Source organism: Indicator indicator, chromosome 6 (genome assembly GCF_027791375.1).
Source record: "Indicator indicator isolate 239-I01 chromosome 6, UM_Iind_1.1, whole genome shotgun sequence".
NCBI lineage: Eukaryota > Metazoa > Chordata > Aves > Piciformes > Indicatoridae > Indicator > Indicator indicator.
The window spans coordinates 16,214,797-16,231,247 of record NC_072015.1 but is presented as its reverse complement, the minus strand read 5'-3'; positions in this window follow the sequence as shown (position 1 = coordinate 16,231,247).

The window sequence follows — 16,451 nt, the reverse complement described above, 5'->3', positions numbered from 1 at the left end:
ATCTTGACAGACACAGAGGAGAAAGATTGGTAGTTTGGAACTACCAACTACAACTCTTCTGAGGGTGAGCTAGAGTCCTCTTTCATTTCTCCATCTCAGTTTAGGAAAGATGTTGAATTGCTGGAGCATGTCCAGAGAAGGGCAACGAGGCTGGTGAGAGGCCTTGAGCACAGCCCTATGAGGAGAGGCTGAGGGAGCTGGGACTGTTTAGCCTGGAGAAGAGGAGGCTCAGGGGAGACCTCATTGCTGTCTACAGCTACCTGAAGGGAGGTTGTAGCCAGGAGGGGTTTGGTCTCTTCTCCCAGGCAACCAGCACCAGAACAAGAGGACACAGTCTCAAGCTGTGCCAGGGGAGGTTTAGGCTGGAGGTGAGGAGAAAGTTCTTCACAGAGAGAGTGGTTGGCCATTGGAATGGGCTGCCCAGGGAGGTGGTGGAGTCACCATCCCTGGAGGTGTTCAAGGGGGGACTGGATGTGGCACTTGGTGCCATGGTTTAGATAGTCATGAGGTTTAGGGTGACAGGTTGGACTCGATGATCTTTGAGGTCTCTTCCAACCTTCTTGATTCTATGATTCTATGTTACACAGCTCATGCTCCTCTTGATATTGCAATTTTTCTGGTACAGCATGTCCTTGTGCAACAGGCCATCCCATGCTGCAGTGTAAGTAATGTTCTGCAATGGGTTTTCTGCTTTGTCTGAAACTCTTGCCATTCACTATGCCAAACAGAGACCATCTCTGGGAACTGTGCCTGTGTGGATTTAGCGTTGTGTTCTCCAGTCTACTGGCTTTTGGGGGACCAAACACAAGTTTTGTGGTGATGGTGTTCATCAGCCACTGTTATTCAAAAGGTTCTGGTGTGAACTTAAGGTACATGAACTGGCTCTCAGCACCAAACTGCTTGGAATGAGCTTTAATCTTAATGATCTTGGGGGTTTAAGATTCTGTGAAGTCTCTATAGCACAGACAGTTCACCACCATGCTATTCCAGTATGTGCCTGTGTCTGCATGTATGTGTGTACATACATGTGGTATGTTTCCTCTTACTGCTTGTTTTGACATAGCTTTTGGAAGCATCCCAAGGAGTGGTATGGAGATCCTAGGTACAATGTCACAGCCACACTTCAGCTCTGGGGCTGGCTGCTCTCAGAAAGAGCCCAAAACTGTGTGAGGGAACTTGGGCTGTTTAGTCTGGAGAAATGGAGGTCAAGGGGATATCTTCTCATTCTCTCCACCTACCTAAAAGAAGGTTTGAGTGAAGTGGGTGTTTGTCTTTTTTCTCAGGTAAGGTGATGGGATGAGAGGAAATGGCCTCAAGTTGCACCAGTGGAGGTTTAGTTTGGATATTAGAAGAAACTTCTTCACTGAAAGCGTCCTCAAACACTGCCGCAGGCTGCCTAGGGAAGTGATTGAATCTCCATCCCTGGAGGTGTTTCAAAGCCACAGAGAAGTGGTGCTGAGAGACGTAGTTTAGCAGTGGACTTGGTAGTGTTGTGTTAATGGTTGGACTCAGTGATCTTAGAAGTCTTTTCCAACGAAAACGCTTCTGTGATTCTGCCAGCGGGAACATCTGCCAGAGAAGTAGGGTTAGGCCTGGATGAATATTTGTGACTGTAAACTTTAGTCCTGCCAGAAGCTTCATTAATATATCTGGGAAAATCAACCTTTCTGTCCCCTTTAAACCTCTCTGTGTTTCATCTCTACCTTTTTTTTTTTTTTTTTGACTAGGTTTTACATGGGTTTTTTGTTTGTGTTTTTTCTCTTCAAACTTGACCAATGTCTTCATGTAGTTTCAGGCTGGTACCACTGATACACTGTGATACGAAGTGCTCACTGAAAACCATTGAAGAACAGGTCAGCTTGTAAAAGGAGGATGTTGTCTGGAAGTGAGGTGTTTGGAAGCTTGATGCCAATATTCATGAAGTGCAATAAAAGCTGGCAGTGTGGAAAAAAAATCTGAGCATTCTAGACTTCATCATGGTCTTTATTTGGCTTCTTAGTAGATTTTTTTTTCTTTATATATAATTAGATTTTCAATGTGACCATTATAATGTCAGAGTGAAACTGTAGCCTGTTTTCCCAAAACAGTTCCATTAACCTGTAGATCTTAAAAATATAATTAATAACTCTTTGTAGAATCCAGCTTCTTTTCTGGGGGGATACATGGGGCTATGGGGGTGTATGGGGGTGGTTACTGAGAATACATGGCACTCTAATAATTTCCCACTGCTTCTCTTCCAATCTTTCTGAAGCACATGGAAATTGTGGGCAAAAAAATGGCACTTCTGTCATCCCCAAAATAGGCAAAACTAGTCATGAGGCAAAATGTGACCTAGTACAAGTGGCAGAAGCTGTCACACCTGGAGAAGGAACAAAAATGTTAATTTTTGATAACACTTGGTTAGTTTCCAAAGTGGAGAGCAAATGAACTTGTATTATGTTCTAGGAGAAGAAAAATGGTTATTATTGTTATTCTAGAGAAACTTGGTTGAAGGAAGGACAATGCCACTGTAAACTGGTATTTGAGGCAGTCTAAATTTTGATTCAAGGTAGGTTTGCTTAGCAGCATGGCTGAGATTTCTCAGATTTTCACACCATGATTTTACAGTGCTTCAGCCATGAGGTAAGCTCATATATTGCACAGAAGAATAAATGTAGCAGATTTTACATTTTTGCTTAAAAAATAGGTGCTGCACTGGTGCAAGTCCTCCACTAGTTACTTTTCTCATGGGATGTATGATCTATTAGTCCATCTGCAGCTGATGTTTTGGCTTGTCCATCTCTTAAGGGAGCCTGGACTGTGAGAACCATCAAATATGCTTCAGACCTCGGTGTAAACTGGGGTGAGCCCTGCTACTGTTTCTTGGCTGTTTCCACGGTGCTGGTTTGGCAGGCAGGAGAGCCAATAAGAACCCCAAAGAAACATGGAGGCAGATGGGAAATACTTCTCTTGTTTCTCTTCCTTTTGCCAGCCTGTGCAGAATCTCTTGGCTACTGGCTCTGGCAGAGCTGCATTTGGTGATACTCGATACAGACTAAAACGTTAGCAGGATCTTGTCCATCAGGTCAAGGGAGGTGATTGTCTTCCTCAGTGTGGCACTTGTTAGGCCCTACCTGGTAAAGTCTTGCCCAGGTCTGAGTCCTTAGCACACAAAGGATACTGGGAAGTTGGAATGAGTCTACTAAGATGTGTAGGGGGTTGGAGGATATGACGTACAAGGAGAAGCAGAGGAAAGATGAGAGGCACAGACAGAAGCTACAGCATGAGAAATTACAGCTAGATCTAAGGAAGAAAGTCTTCACACACAAGGTAGTCAAACGCTGGAAGAAATTGCCCAGAAACACTGTGGGATCTCATCTTTGAATATTGCCAGAGACAGACACTCCATGACCATTTTGGGCAGCCTGCTGCCGGGCTCCCACACCGTCACAGCAAAGAAGTTTTTCTTCTTGTTTAGGTCAAACCTCCTGGGTTCCAGATTGCACAAATTTCCCCTTGTCTTGTTGCTGGACACCACTGAAAAGAGTCTAGCCCCATCCTCTTGCACCTCACCATTTAGTATGGATATGCACTGACAAGATCCCCTCTCAGTTTGCTCTTCTCCAGGCCAAACAGCCCCAGATCTCTCAGCCTTTCTTCCTCAGACAGATACTCCAGTCCCCTCAGCATCTTTGTAGCCTCCATTGGACACTTCTCAGCAGCTCCCTGTCTCTCTAGGACAGAGGAATCCAGAACCTGACACAGTTCACTGAGCAGATTCTCATGGAAAGCTTCTTCCACTGGCAAGTTTTAGACTTGAGAGGGAGGGCATCAGCTGATGAACTCTCTCCTCTTTTTTCCCCCCTAAAGTTAAACAGACTGCAAATAATCACTCTATCAAGAAACAGAGAACTTGACTTGGGTATCAAGAGGTTGGAATGGAGATCCATGCTTTGGATTCGCCAAATTCTGTTTGCTTCATACCAGCATATCTGAACTGGACAAAAGAGCAAATAAGATTTGGAAAAAAAAAAAAACCAAACAAACACCTCATGTCTTGTTACACAGGAGAAAAAAAAATTACAGAAAACTGCTTATCCACAAGTATTTCCACATTTTCACATCATTATAGGATAATTCAGGCTGGAATTGATCATGTAAAGTCTGTAGTTCCACCTCTTGCTCAAAGGAGGATAAGCAGTGAGATCAAATCAGGTTCCTCAGGACTTTGCTAGGTCCTTTACTGAGTCCTTAAAACCTCCAAGGGCAAAAACTGCACAACTTCTTTGTTTCTTCCAGAGAGGTCAGTTGTTCCAAAATTTCTGGAATAATACTGGTAAACTGAAGCTCTAGTTCCAAGGAGTATGTGGCACTGTCAGCAGAGAACGGTGAGCAACCTAGCTATGGCTTGAATAAATCATTAGAATGTCCTCCAGCTTTCCCAGTGTAATGTGGATCTAGTAGCAGTGGAGATGCTAGAAAGCCTGTATCCTAGTTCGAGTTGCAGCTGAGCTTCAATACAATCACAAGTGCTGGCACTCTCCTTGTCTTCAGCCCTGGAACTCATCCAGATCTGGACAAAGTCATGCTGGCCTGAAAATCCAGACCTGAACTCTGGAGGCAAAATGGAAATTTTTGTTAATTTGCAGTGAATGTGAGAAACAGTCATTGAAGGGCACTGTCTTGTTAGCAATTGGTAGTATGAAGTTCATAGAACCATAGACTGGTTTGGGTAGTAAAGGGCGTTTCAAGGTTATCTAGTCCAACCCCTCTGCAGTCAGCATGGACATTTTCAACTAGAATAGGTTGCTCAGGACCCCAAATAAACTGACCTGGAATGTTTCCAGGGATGGAGCATCTACTGTATTTGTGGGCAACCTGGGCCGGTGGAAAAAAACCTCAATGTAAAAAAAAAAATTAAAAAAAATCTTCCTTATACCTAGTGTAAATCTCCCCTCTTTTACTTTAAAACCATCACCCTTTGCAGTAGAACCCCTCAAAAAGACTGCCCTCATCTTTCTTACCTGCCCACTTTAGGTAATGAAAGGCTGCAATAGGGTCTCCCCAGAGCCTTCTCTTACCTGGGCTGAACAACCCCAACTGTCTCAGCCTGCCCTCACAGGAGAGGGGTTCCAACCCTCTGAGAATTTTTGTGGCCTCCTCTGCACCTACTCCAACAGGTCCATGTTTCATAAGCATTTGCAAAGTCCCCTTTACCAAACGTTTTGTGATCTCAGTACTAGGGTCACTTTCCTGAGTTTTCATGAGTGAATGAATCTGTGATGGGAGTGCAGCAGAACAGCTTGGTTAACCCTGTCTGAGCTAACACCAGTCATGCAAGCTTTTCTGAAGCATCTGCTCCAAACACTGACAAAGACTGGCTAGTTTTTTGATAAGATGGAGAAGATTGTTGCTTCTTTGTGTCTCATTTCCTATGGACTTCAACTTGATGAAGCACCTTTTCTGGGTTAGCTTCAATAGGACAGATGAATTTCTGGCATTTATTTTTACGCTCAATGCCAGTAAACAAAATAATCGATATTTAATAATTCCTTCTTAATACAGTTTTCCTGTGTCCCTGTTCAGAATATTCAAGGTCACCAAGCGCTGTTCAAAGGCAGGTGAACAGTAAGAGCTGTGTTCTGAATGCTGTCATGTACTGCATGCTGTTAAGGTCAGAGGGTGCTTTCAAGGACTCCTCATGACATCTTAGACTTGTAATCTTAATCTGACATTCTCAAATGGTTTCCTTGTTAGTCAAACAAGGAGAAGAAACAGCTTGTTTGAACTGATGTGTGTGTTTCCTTTTGATAATGCTGCACACCATCAGCCTACTATTAGTCGAAGTGACATTTAATTAGCAACTTTTCTACAACTCCTGTCCCCCTCCAGTCTGGCTCTCACCTCAGTCATGGTTGCTTTCCTTCATGTGTCTACTGCCAAAGAGGTGTCTCTTTTTGTTCTACTAGAAATGGATGACAAGTTATTGTTTATATTTTGGGGTCAATGGAGGAGATAAACATGTAAGATCGTCCCAAGCCTGCTGAGTTTACATCACTCAAAGGGAGTGAAGGCTTAAAAATAATCAGAAGTGTGTAAGCAGCTCTAAATTTAAGCAGATTGGGGTACCTAGAAGCCTAAATTTCACTGCTAGTTAGTGAGATCTAGAATTCTAGATATATTTCCAGGATGCTGTACCCAAATGTAAAACAGTTCTCCCACACTGTAATCACAGGACATGCAGATGGACTTCCAATCATAGAAACATTAAGGTTGGAAAAGATCATTGAGTCCAACCATTAACCCAACACTGCCCAGTCCAGAGTCGTTTTTCTGCCTTGTTAGAGATTTTTGTTTTCCCAGAAAGTGCTTTTCAGCAGCTGTTTAATTTCACAGCGTAGAGGAAATATTTAATTTTTTCTGCTTTTCCCCCTTCAAACTTTGCTGGTTTATACCTTCTGCAGTTCTGGACATGGCTCTATGTAGGGACCAAAATCTTAGGGAGGAGCACATCCATGTAAGATTCATGCAGTTTGATGCACACACGGTCATATTTTACCTTCTGTCTTGATCAGCCCACCCACATTTTACTTTCCATATTGTACCCTAAGTGTCAGGGATATTTGTTATTTGTATCTTTTCCATTATTGCTTTGTGATATTTATTTTGCTACCTTTTTGCAGATCATCTGCCACCAAAGTGGTACTTGATAACAAGCAGCTTTATCCTCTTATGCTACTGAGTAATCGTGGACCTTTATTTTTAGTTTCATGTTTTAGATTCATCAGTTTCCATGATGAGCATCATTTTCCATGTTGACACTGCAAGAAACAATTGAAACAGTTTGGAGACCTCATCTCTGCCTATAAATATTACGAATTAATCTTTCTTAGCCCCTTCTGAGGTCTGGTAACTTAAACTGTGTAGTAAAATCCAACCACTAAGGATTTATGAAGCTTGGGCAATGGCAATTTATTGACTTCAGGGTTCTTGCTCAATTACAAAGACAATGAGCTGAAGGAGAAATATTCATACTTTATTACTCTTCCTTGGACAATGACATTTTTATTTCTCAAGAATTGTTTTTCTTTTTAATTTAAAGGCCAAACAATATTTCCCTTAATTTGACATGTAACAGAAGATTGACCTCAGATGCTTTGAATTGTTTTTCTAGCTATTACAAAATTCACCATCACATCATACTTCCTGCTAAATACAGGATTAAAAGTTGAAAACCAGACTGTTCATGAATAGAAGTCATTGCTGAGATGTCATTACTCCTTTTTTCTTTTCTTTCCCTAAAATAAAATTGATACTTTGACTGCTTCTTCCTAAATCATCCTGTGAAAGCTTTGCTATTATCAATAACTCAACAAAAGAACAGAAATTAGTATGAGAACAGCAGAACTAATTAAACCTGGATGTCTATGAGTTTGTGTCCTACACTAGTGCAAAACTGCCAGCTCCAGCAAAAGCACGGACCAGTGAGTGACAGGACAAGAGGAAATGGTCTCAAGCTGCACAAGGGGAGGTTTAGACTGGGCATGAGGACAAGATTCTTCCCCAGAAAAATTGTCAGCCCTGGAACAGACTGCTCAGGGCAGTGGTGGAGATTACATCCCTGGAGGTATTTAAAAGCCCTGTAGCTGTGGTGCTGATAGATACAGGTTAATGGTGACCTTACAGTGCTGGGTTAACAGTCAGACTGCTCTTAAAGGTCTCTTCCAAGAAAAATGATTCTATGATTCTATACTACTACTGTGCTGCTGGTGTGTATAGATTTGTTGGCTGTCTGAGGCTTGCTGGAATATATAGCCACAGAGTTTTGCCTGCTTTCCCTTAATGGAAAGCACTAATTTTGGTCTTTCTCTTCCCTCCAGCTGCCAGATCCCCAAAACTTATAAAAATACAATTATCTGTGAGTCTGCAGCCCTTCTTTCAAATATGGTTAAAATTAGCTAAGGAGAAAATCCACTAAAGGCAGTTGGCAGACGGGAATCAGGCCAAAAATACATCAACGATCATATCATATAGCTGCGTGTGTCATGGGGAGCTGTCAATGTGATGCTCCGTTTCTCCTGGATCAGCCTGTGGCAATGGCTATGCAAGCGCCCGGGAGATGCGGTTACATCTAAGGGGTGGCTGTCAAGAGGCTCTTTTCACAGTGCCAGGAGCCTGGCAACTGACAAACTGGAGCATCAGGAAGTTCCGCTTGACCATGAGGAGAAACCTCTTTCCTGTGAGGGTAACATCCCTGTGGACTAGGTTGCCCAGAGAGGATGTGGGCAACCTAGAAATTCCAAAGCCACCTGGACGTTGCAATCCTGGGCAACCTGTTTTGAGGAACCCTGCTTTAGCCAGGGGCTTGAGCTAGATGATCTCAAGTGGTCCCTTCCAACCCCTACCATGCTGGGATTCTGTGATCACAGCTAACACAGTAAGCTCCCCTGTTCCAGTTACACTTTTACCTGTCCAAGTCTCGGTCCAGCCCTTATATTTTGGGCCTGTGTAGAGTTAGGTGCTTTCAAGTGTGCAGTAAATGTTGTATCCAAGGTACAACACTCATCTGTGTTTTGTACCCTCACCTTGATAACATAATGCATCCCTGGGCTCTGTAGAAGGGCTCTTTTCATGGCATGGAGGAGGGGTTACCAATTTTAGGCCCTACTGCTGCAGAGACCCATATGTCTGGATTTAACTTTGTCCCAAGAGCACGTCTTTTGAAATTTGTAGGCAAATTCATCCATGAACATTGAAGCTGCCTAAATTGTCCTGAGTGGGGTCTTTCTGCCAGGTGTTTTTAACACCTTGTGTCCACAAGGGTACCGCAGCCACTGTTCCACTGACATAAAATGTGATAATGGTGTCATACTTGCCCTTTTCAAGGTGCCCTGCAGAGCTGGAGACTAAAAAACAAAAACAAAACCAAAAAGTATTTCTCCATTGCACACTGCAATTTGGAGAAGAGATTTCAGCCAGAGCTCTAAACTAGTTAGCTGTAATTACTGTAAGCAATATAGCTGCATTAGCACAGGGCTCAGCTGGCTAAATTAGTGTTGTGCAGCACAGACACATCCAAAGTTTCAGGTAGGGTTTCCTCAGTGATGTTTTTTCAAACCACAACTTGAAAATCAAATGCTGCTTTTATTTTCCCCCCCCACCCCTCTGAAACACTGTGCTAGGAAAGCTTGCATATATTTTCCTTTTTTATTATCTCACTATATCCTCTTTTAAAATAAATTCTAACCTGACTGCCTCATTTAATTTTATTTATTTGTTTGTTGGTTGGTTGGTTGGCTTTATTGATGGCATCCTCTCATTCATCTGAGCCTGGATCCCCTGTGACCAAAGCTGTATCAGCTGGGGCTGATAATGTTTCTTAGTATTTCTTTTCCCTTGTGAACTCATGATGGAAGGCTAGGTGTACCCAAAAAAGGAAGAGAAATCTAACATCATTATGCCCCTACATAAATCTACACAGTTATGATAACCGTACCCTAGGTAGATTACAGTGCAGGACTGGAAAATGCTTGCTGGAAAGAGCAAGAAGGATGGTAAATTCTGTAGCTTTTGTAGTGTGAGAGTAAGTCACGTTCTCCAGGCTAGGAAAAAAAGTAGCAGTGAAGAGATAGTTGAGGGCTGCCTTGGAGGTCTGCCATGAAAGGCAGGGAGAAGGTAAGGAACTGCTGTTGTTTCTTGCATGGCTGATGAAATTCACTGGTTTAAGGGTTTAAATGAAGAGCTCTCCCCAACAAACAGTGAAACTAATTGCCACAGACTGTGGGTAAGGACCTTAGGTTAGATGTCAGGAAGAAGTTCTTCACCATAAGGGGGGTGACACACTGGAATAGGTTGCCCAGGGAGATGGTGGAAGCCTCATCCCTGGAGGTTTTTAAGGCTAGGCTGGATGTGGCTCTGGACAACCTGATCCTAGTGGAGAGTGTCCCTTCCCATGGCAGGGGGATTGGAACTAGATGATCCTTGGGGTCCCTTCCAACATTGACAATTCTGTGACAAATTGTTAAAACAAGTTAAAATGATGGCATGGATAAAGATAATTACCTTGATGGTAGTTTATCAATGATTAAAGGGTTTAGTAAATGGAAATGAGAAAGGTAAGGATGGGTTATTCTTCTCAAAAGGCAAACAAGAGGCCATCATCCTTTGTCCTTCTAGGAGTGGTTACTGGCATCACTGGGTAACTCAGCAGTTTATTCAAGGTACCTGTGACAGCAAAGCTACCATTTTACAGTGTGTAAGTTCTTCAGCTACATCTTTGAAGAGCAAGGGAGAAAGACACAAAATGTTACTGGCTGAGATGTATTTGTTGGCTCAGTCTCCCAGAGGAAGAGCAGCATCATAACTGCACCTGCTAAAAAAGACTGTAAGAAAATGAAAGCTGCCACAGTGTGTCAGAGATTGATGCCTACCCTTGCATATCTCCCCTGAATCCCACAGTCTGGTGCTTGGGGAATTCCTGAGATTAAAGTTACATCAGGATTTACTCTGCTTAGTCAATTACAGTGGCTATTTTGGAGCCCTGTAAATTGGAAATAAGGACAGGGGGAAACCAAGATACGGACAAGTTCATAAGAACCTATGTGAGGCTTTAGTTCTCCAAATTCTTAAACATCCTTTACAATATTCCCTTTCAAGCAACTTGCTAAAGAGAAGATATTTTTTAGGGGAGAATCTTGGTTTAGTGGAGAATGGACTATATTTAATATCTGTTGAAGTCTTGCATAGCTAACTTAATTGGCTGTAGTTTCCTGTGGCATTTCTTTAATTACTATTGTTAAATTACTATGGTGAATGAATGGAGTGAAAACCATGGGCCACAGGCATTTTTCCATCCTTTGGCATGGTACAAGACAAAGTTTTAAACTTATGATTGTTATATATTTTTTGGAATTGGTTTCATATATGGGTGAATAAATAGGAATGTTCCAGGATCAGATAATTTCTGCCCATCTGAACGCTCATTCTGGGGTAGAAAAGTCACCAGAAGCTGGACTGCAAGCAGTAAAATGCAGGTTTCAATACATAAAGTGTGAAGATGGTTGATAAGATATCACGACTGCCATAAGAAATCCAATTCCTGATCTTGGTTATGTGCTCAGAGGCAAAAATAGCATTATTTTTGCTAGAAGAGTTTGTTCTGTCTCACCTTACCTGGCAGAGAGGAAGTAACTCTGAGGCACAAATCAGGACCTCCCACGCACAGCCCTTGATTGCTTCTTTTTCAACTCACCATGCAATTGCCATATGTGAATCTAGCAAGTGACACTTCCTAATGTAAAGCACTATCACTTTCCTGAAAGTACAGGCTTAAATAGACTGTATGATTGTGTAAATGAAATCAATACCCAGTCTAGAATGGGAAGAATGATGGACTTCTAATACAACAAATGCTCTTCGATAATAACAAATAGCAGTTATTGATACTGGTGGCAAGAGGCCAAGAATGTGGATGTCGCAGAAATGTGGATTCCTGTGTGCACATGAAAGAAAACCTTATGAAGGCACGGCATATTGAAACTCTGCTATGGTGGTCCAGTTGTCCTCATCTTCTGTTTTCATCATAGAATCATCATAGAGTGCTTTGAATTGGAAGGGGCAATACAAGGTCACCTAGTGCAACCCCCCTGCAGTAAGCAGGAACATCTTCAACTGGGTCAGGTTGCTCAGAACACCAAACATTCTGACCTGGAATATTTCTTGGGATGGAGCATCTACCACCTCTCTGGGCAACCTGGGCCAGTGTTTCACCACCACCAGCATAAAACAATTTTTTCTTTTAATCTAAATCTACTCTCTCAATTTCATCCTCTGCTACTGAGATAGCCAACATGTAGATCAGGGTAGAGCAGCAGGTAATCACATCTGATCCATCATGAGTGTATCTTTTCCAGTATTTTAAGACCTACCTTTCACAGATTCTCTGAGTATCCTAGCAATGTGCCCACAATATGTAGAGCCTGTTTGAAGAGAGTAAAGAGAAAAAAAAAAACAAACAACGAGGCAGCCTTGGAAACATCTGAGTCTCCTCCACATTCAAACAACACTGTGTCATCAGAAAAGATCCAGTGCCAGCACACACAGGCACCTGAAGAGTAAGGTGGATTTGGGTCTGCATGTCCAAAGCACTGACAGATAAATCACAAAGGGCAGAATCTTTGTTACTGGCGATTCAGGAGGCGTAAATAGACCTAATGTGATTTGTGCATCCCAAGTAGAGTTTTCAAGGCTGACACTTAATAATATGATATCAGCTTGTAAATGGAATGAATTCGACACGGGGTCACAGAGAAAAAATTACATCTGGAAACACTAGTGCCATTTTTTTAATAACCTGTGAGAAGAGTGTGGAAGTGTGCTTGCAAGCACCTTCTTCCCTTCTCTGTTTTTCTCCTGCTCTTCCTCCCCCAAAATTTAAGTCTTTCTTTGGGGATCAAAGTATTTAACTTCTTAATCTTGTAATCTGAAATAACAAGACAGTTGGGTGACATTTTACGAGATGAAATTTATTGAGTCAGCCTCTCTTAATGACACAACTGTTCATATCCCCATATGACTAATCCTCAATTCCCAGCAGTCTACCACAAACAAAATCATGTATTGAACTGTGCTACTTCAATATCCCAAATAAAGCTCTTGCATGACTTCCAGGTTGGCTTAGAGTTTGGTAAGCCTAATTCCACAGTGATGTTTATACAGATCACAGGCTGTATTAAATAAAACTCTCCCCATAAATGTTTGTGGGAGATTATATCTAGATAAACAGCCTGTGATATCTGCTTAAGAATGCAGGGTGCTTGGCCTCCTGTGAAATGGTATTTAGGAGGATTAAGTCACATCAGTACTTCTGAAAGTGTATCTTTACTCCTCCACAACCAAAAGACTATTCTGAAGAAAAGATTCCTTTGCCTATGCTGATTTTCAGCCCCGTCCTTTTAAACTTGCACACTCAAAAACCTTCCAGAAGTAACTTCCTTAGTTTGCTCTTCAGACAAATTCTTGAGCTTGGGAGATCTCATTTGCTCTGATTCCTTTTCAACTAGCTGCTTGCAGTTAATGTTAGGGGATGTCTGATATTTGTACACCTTCACAGTCTCTCTCTTAGCTTTCAAAGAAATGGAATGATTTATAAGTTGAAAGTGAATGAAAATAGAGCAAGAATCAAATGTGCATTTAAAAGAAAAGATGGGACATGGTCCCTGCCTATTTTTAATACCATCTAACTCAGAGGTGGGCAAGGGTTCTGAGCTCCCTGGGGACTGCAAATCATTGAAGTGCAGATTTTCTGCACAGCACAGGAGCTTTCCTCTGTATGAGAGCAAAATGTGGATCCTTTGCCTGCTTTCAGAGTGACAGGCAGCACCTCAGGTAAGAGTTGAGGTTCTCCAAGCCCTAGATGTAGAGAGGTTAGGGAATGGTACAAAGGCTTTCAGGCATGGAGGTGTTTGAGGATGAAGTCCTGGAGGGTTGGGGCCCTCCAGGCTCTCAGATTCAGAGAGGACTGGGGATGAATCCAGGCTCTCAGACATGGAGATGTTTGAGGATTAAATCCTGGAGGGTTGGGCTAGCAGATGTTTCACTTAAATCACCATTTTGGCACTTTGTGAAAAAATTCTGTGTTACCACTTACAGTGCTGAGGAAACTCCAAGCATGTGGTCAGAGAAGCCCTGGAGAGTGTAGCATTAGGCCTTTTGTGTTTCTCTTCTCTTAGCAAACACTGTGACTCGGAGGATGACCTTGGCCATGGCGGATTCTCGTAGTGTTTTTATTGTGAAACACACAAAAGAAGATCTCAGAAGTGCTGCACAACATTCAGTCGCAGTGTAGAAATCGTCTGTCTAGTCTAAATCTCCCTCTTTTAGTTTAAGGTCATTACCCCTTATCCTGTCAAAACAAGCACTGCTAAGGAGTCTGTCCCCATCTTTCTTATCAGCCCCTTTAAGTACTGAAAGGCCATAATAAGGTCTGCTTAGAGCCTTCTTTTTCCAGACTGAATAACCCCAACACTCTCAGCCTGTCTTCCTAGGAAATGTGTTCCAGCTCTCTGATGATCCTTGTGGCCTCCTCTGGTCCCATTCCAGATCAGAGATCTCCTCTACCCATGGAAACAAAAGCCTTTGCACTTCCTGACTGCTGGTACAAATTTGTGGTGCCTGTTCACCAGCTGGTGACATGAGGTGGTAGTCCCTGCCCTTGTCCAGGGAGAGACCCTGCATAGAAATATTTGAGGGCTACAGACTTGGCACCTTTCAGCAGAGATGCTAAAAAGGTTCCAACTCTGAGTCCATCTCCCTCCTGCTGTGGTCCCTTTGCAGTCTGGCATGGAGGGGACACACACAGCTCTGCCCACTGTGCCACAGCTGCTGTGAGCTGCAGCAACACCTTGCTTTGGGGCTGTCAGTCTGGCAGCTGTCACAATCCCTGTGTGGATAGAGACTTTTGAAAGGAGCTGTGAAATGTCAGGGATTTTATCTGTGTGACCTGGTCCTGCTGTGCGGACCAGAGCTGATGCATAGCACAGAAGCATAGGGAAGATTATGCAGATAATACACACAAGAACTTTTACTGAGCTTAATTATGAGAGTAAGTCTATTTTTAGGATGTGTGTTTGTTTCTGATGGCTGTGCCTCTGCCTGCATGCAGTGGGCTCTTACCTCCTCCTGACAGAGAAGATCCCTGATCTATCCAGGGTAGCTGCAGGCTTTTTATTCACCCCTCTGCTTTGGGCAGGTGTCTTACCACCCTTACTGTAAAAGAATTTCTTCCCAATATCCAGTCTAAATCTACCCCTCTCAAGCTTAAATTGATTCCCTCTTGTCCTATTACAAGAACTCCTTGCAAAAAGTCCTTTCCTGGCTTTCCTGTAAGCCCCCTTCAGCTACTGGAAGACCTTTTTAAGATCTCACCCAAACCTTTTCCTCAGACTGAACAGTCCCATAGATGAGGCACTCCAACCCTCTGATCTTCTTCATGGCCCTCCTCTGGACATGGTCCAGCAGTTTGATGTCCCTCCCATGCTGGGGGCACCAGAACTGGATACAGTACTCCATGGGAGGTCTCATGAGAGCAGACTAGAGGGGGAGAATCACTTCTAGACAAATAGGTGAAATAATGTAGGGGGGAGAGAGTAGGATGGAGACAGGTAAAGACCAAGAAGTTGTTAGCCTTGTATTTACTTGGGCAGCTAAAAGATGCAGGTGGCAGATCCCTTTTGTTCTTACATGTTTTATTCCATGCCTAAACTGTTTCTGGTATTTTTGAGCACTGATTTTGAAAATTATTTTTACAGGTTCAACATGCTTTAACTTGATTTTTTTTTGCAAGCACATGGGGCCTCAAAGAAATGTAAACTGAAATGCCTTTGAGTTGTTGATGTTTTCCGTCATTTTTCTTCAAAATAACAATGGGAAATGCCACAAGGAAATCCCATCTTGTGAACTTTTTGTTTCAACCCATTTGCTGTTTCCTGATGTATTTGGTGGGGAACTACTGTGAAGCATCTGATCACATCAAAGTGTGTTTCCGAGCAATAATCATGCAAAGGATCCTGAGCAGAGAGAAGTGTGCCTGATTTTCTGTGCTAAGATTAACAGTGTGGAAGAGCAGCTGCTCTGCAGTAAAAGATTCATTTGTGTGTTTCCCAAATGTCCCCATGTCTTTGAAGATGTAGAAAGTTGTGGTTTTGAACATGTTGAGTGCCAACAAATGTTGAGAGATGTTTGGGACAAGTGCTATTAGAAGCAATAACCTACCTGGGTGTGAATGTGGTGCTTTTGCTGTATGCAGGTTTCACTAAGTATTTTATCCTAAATTTTGGAGTAAATTTTGTAGTATGGTTGTAATATGGAGAATATATGACTGAATCCCAGTATGGTGGGGGTTGGGAGTGATTTCTTGAGATCATCTAGTCTAGCTCCCCTACTAAAATGGGATTACCCCGAACAGGTTGCCCAGAATCACAATGTCCAGGCAGGTTTAGACTCTCTCCAGAGAAAGAGAGTTCATAACCTCTCTGGGCAGCCTAGTGCAGGGCTCTGGCACCCTCAGAGCAAAGAAGATTTCCTCATGTTCATATGGAAACTCCTGGGTTCCAGTTTGTACCTGTTGCCCCTTGTCTTGTCACTGGGCACCACTGAATAGAGTCTGGCCCCACTGTCTTGCCCCCCACCCTTCAAACATTGAGAATATCCCTTCTCGGTCTTCTCTTTTCCAGGTTGAACAGTTTCAGATCCCTCAGTCCCTCAAGCTTTCAGGTTGAAAGACTTAATACTACCTTTATCATAAGGTGTCAGTTGAGGGTCTCCAAAATCTATCAATATGGAAAGACTTGGTCAAGCACATGGCAAAATGGTGGAAACCTTGGTGGAAGGTCCACTGTGGGAAGTCTGGTGGAAGAAAAGCAGAAAAAGGTTTCTGGAGACTGAGTGCTCCTAAAAAGTGATGTAAGTTATAT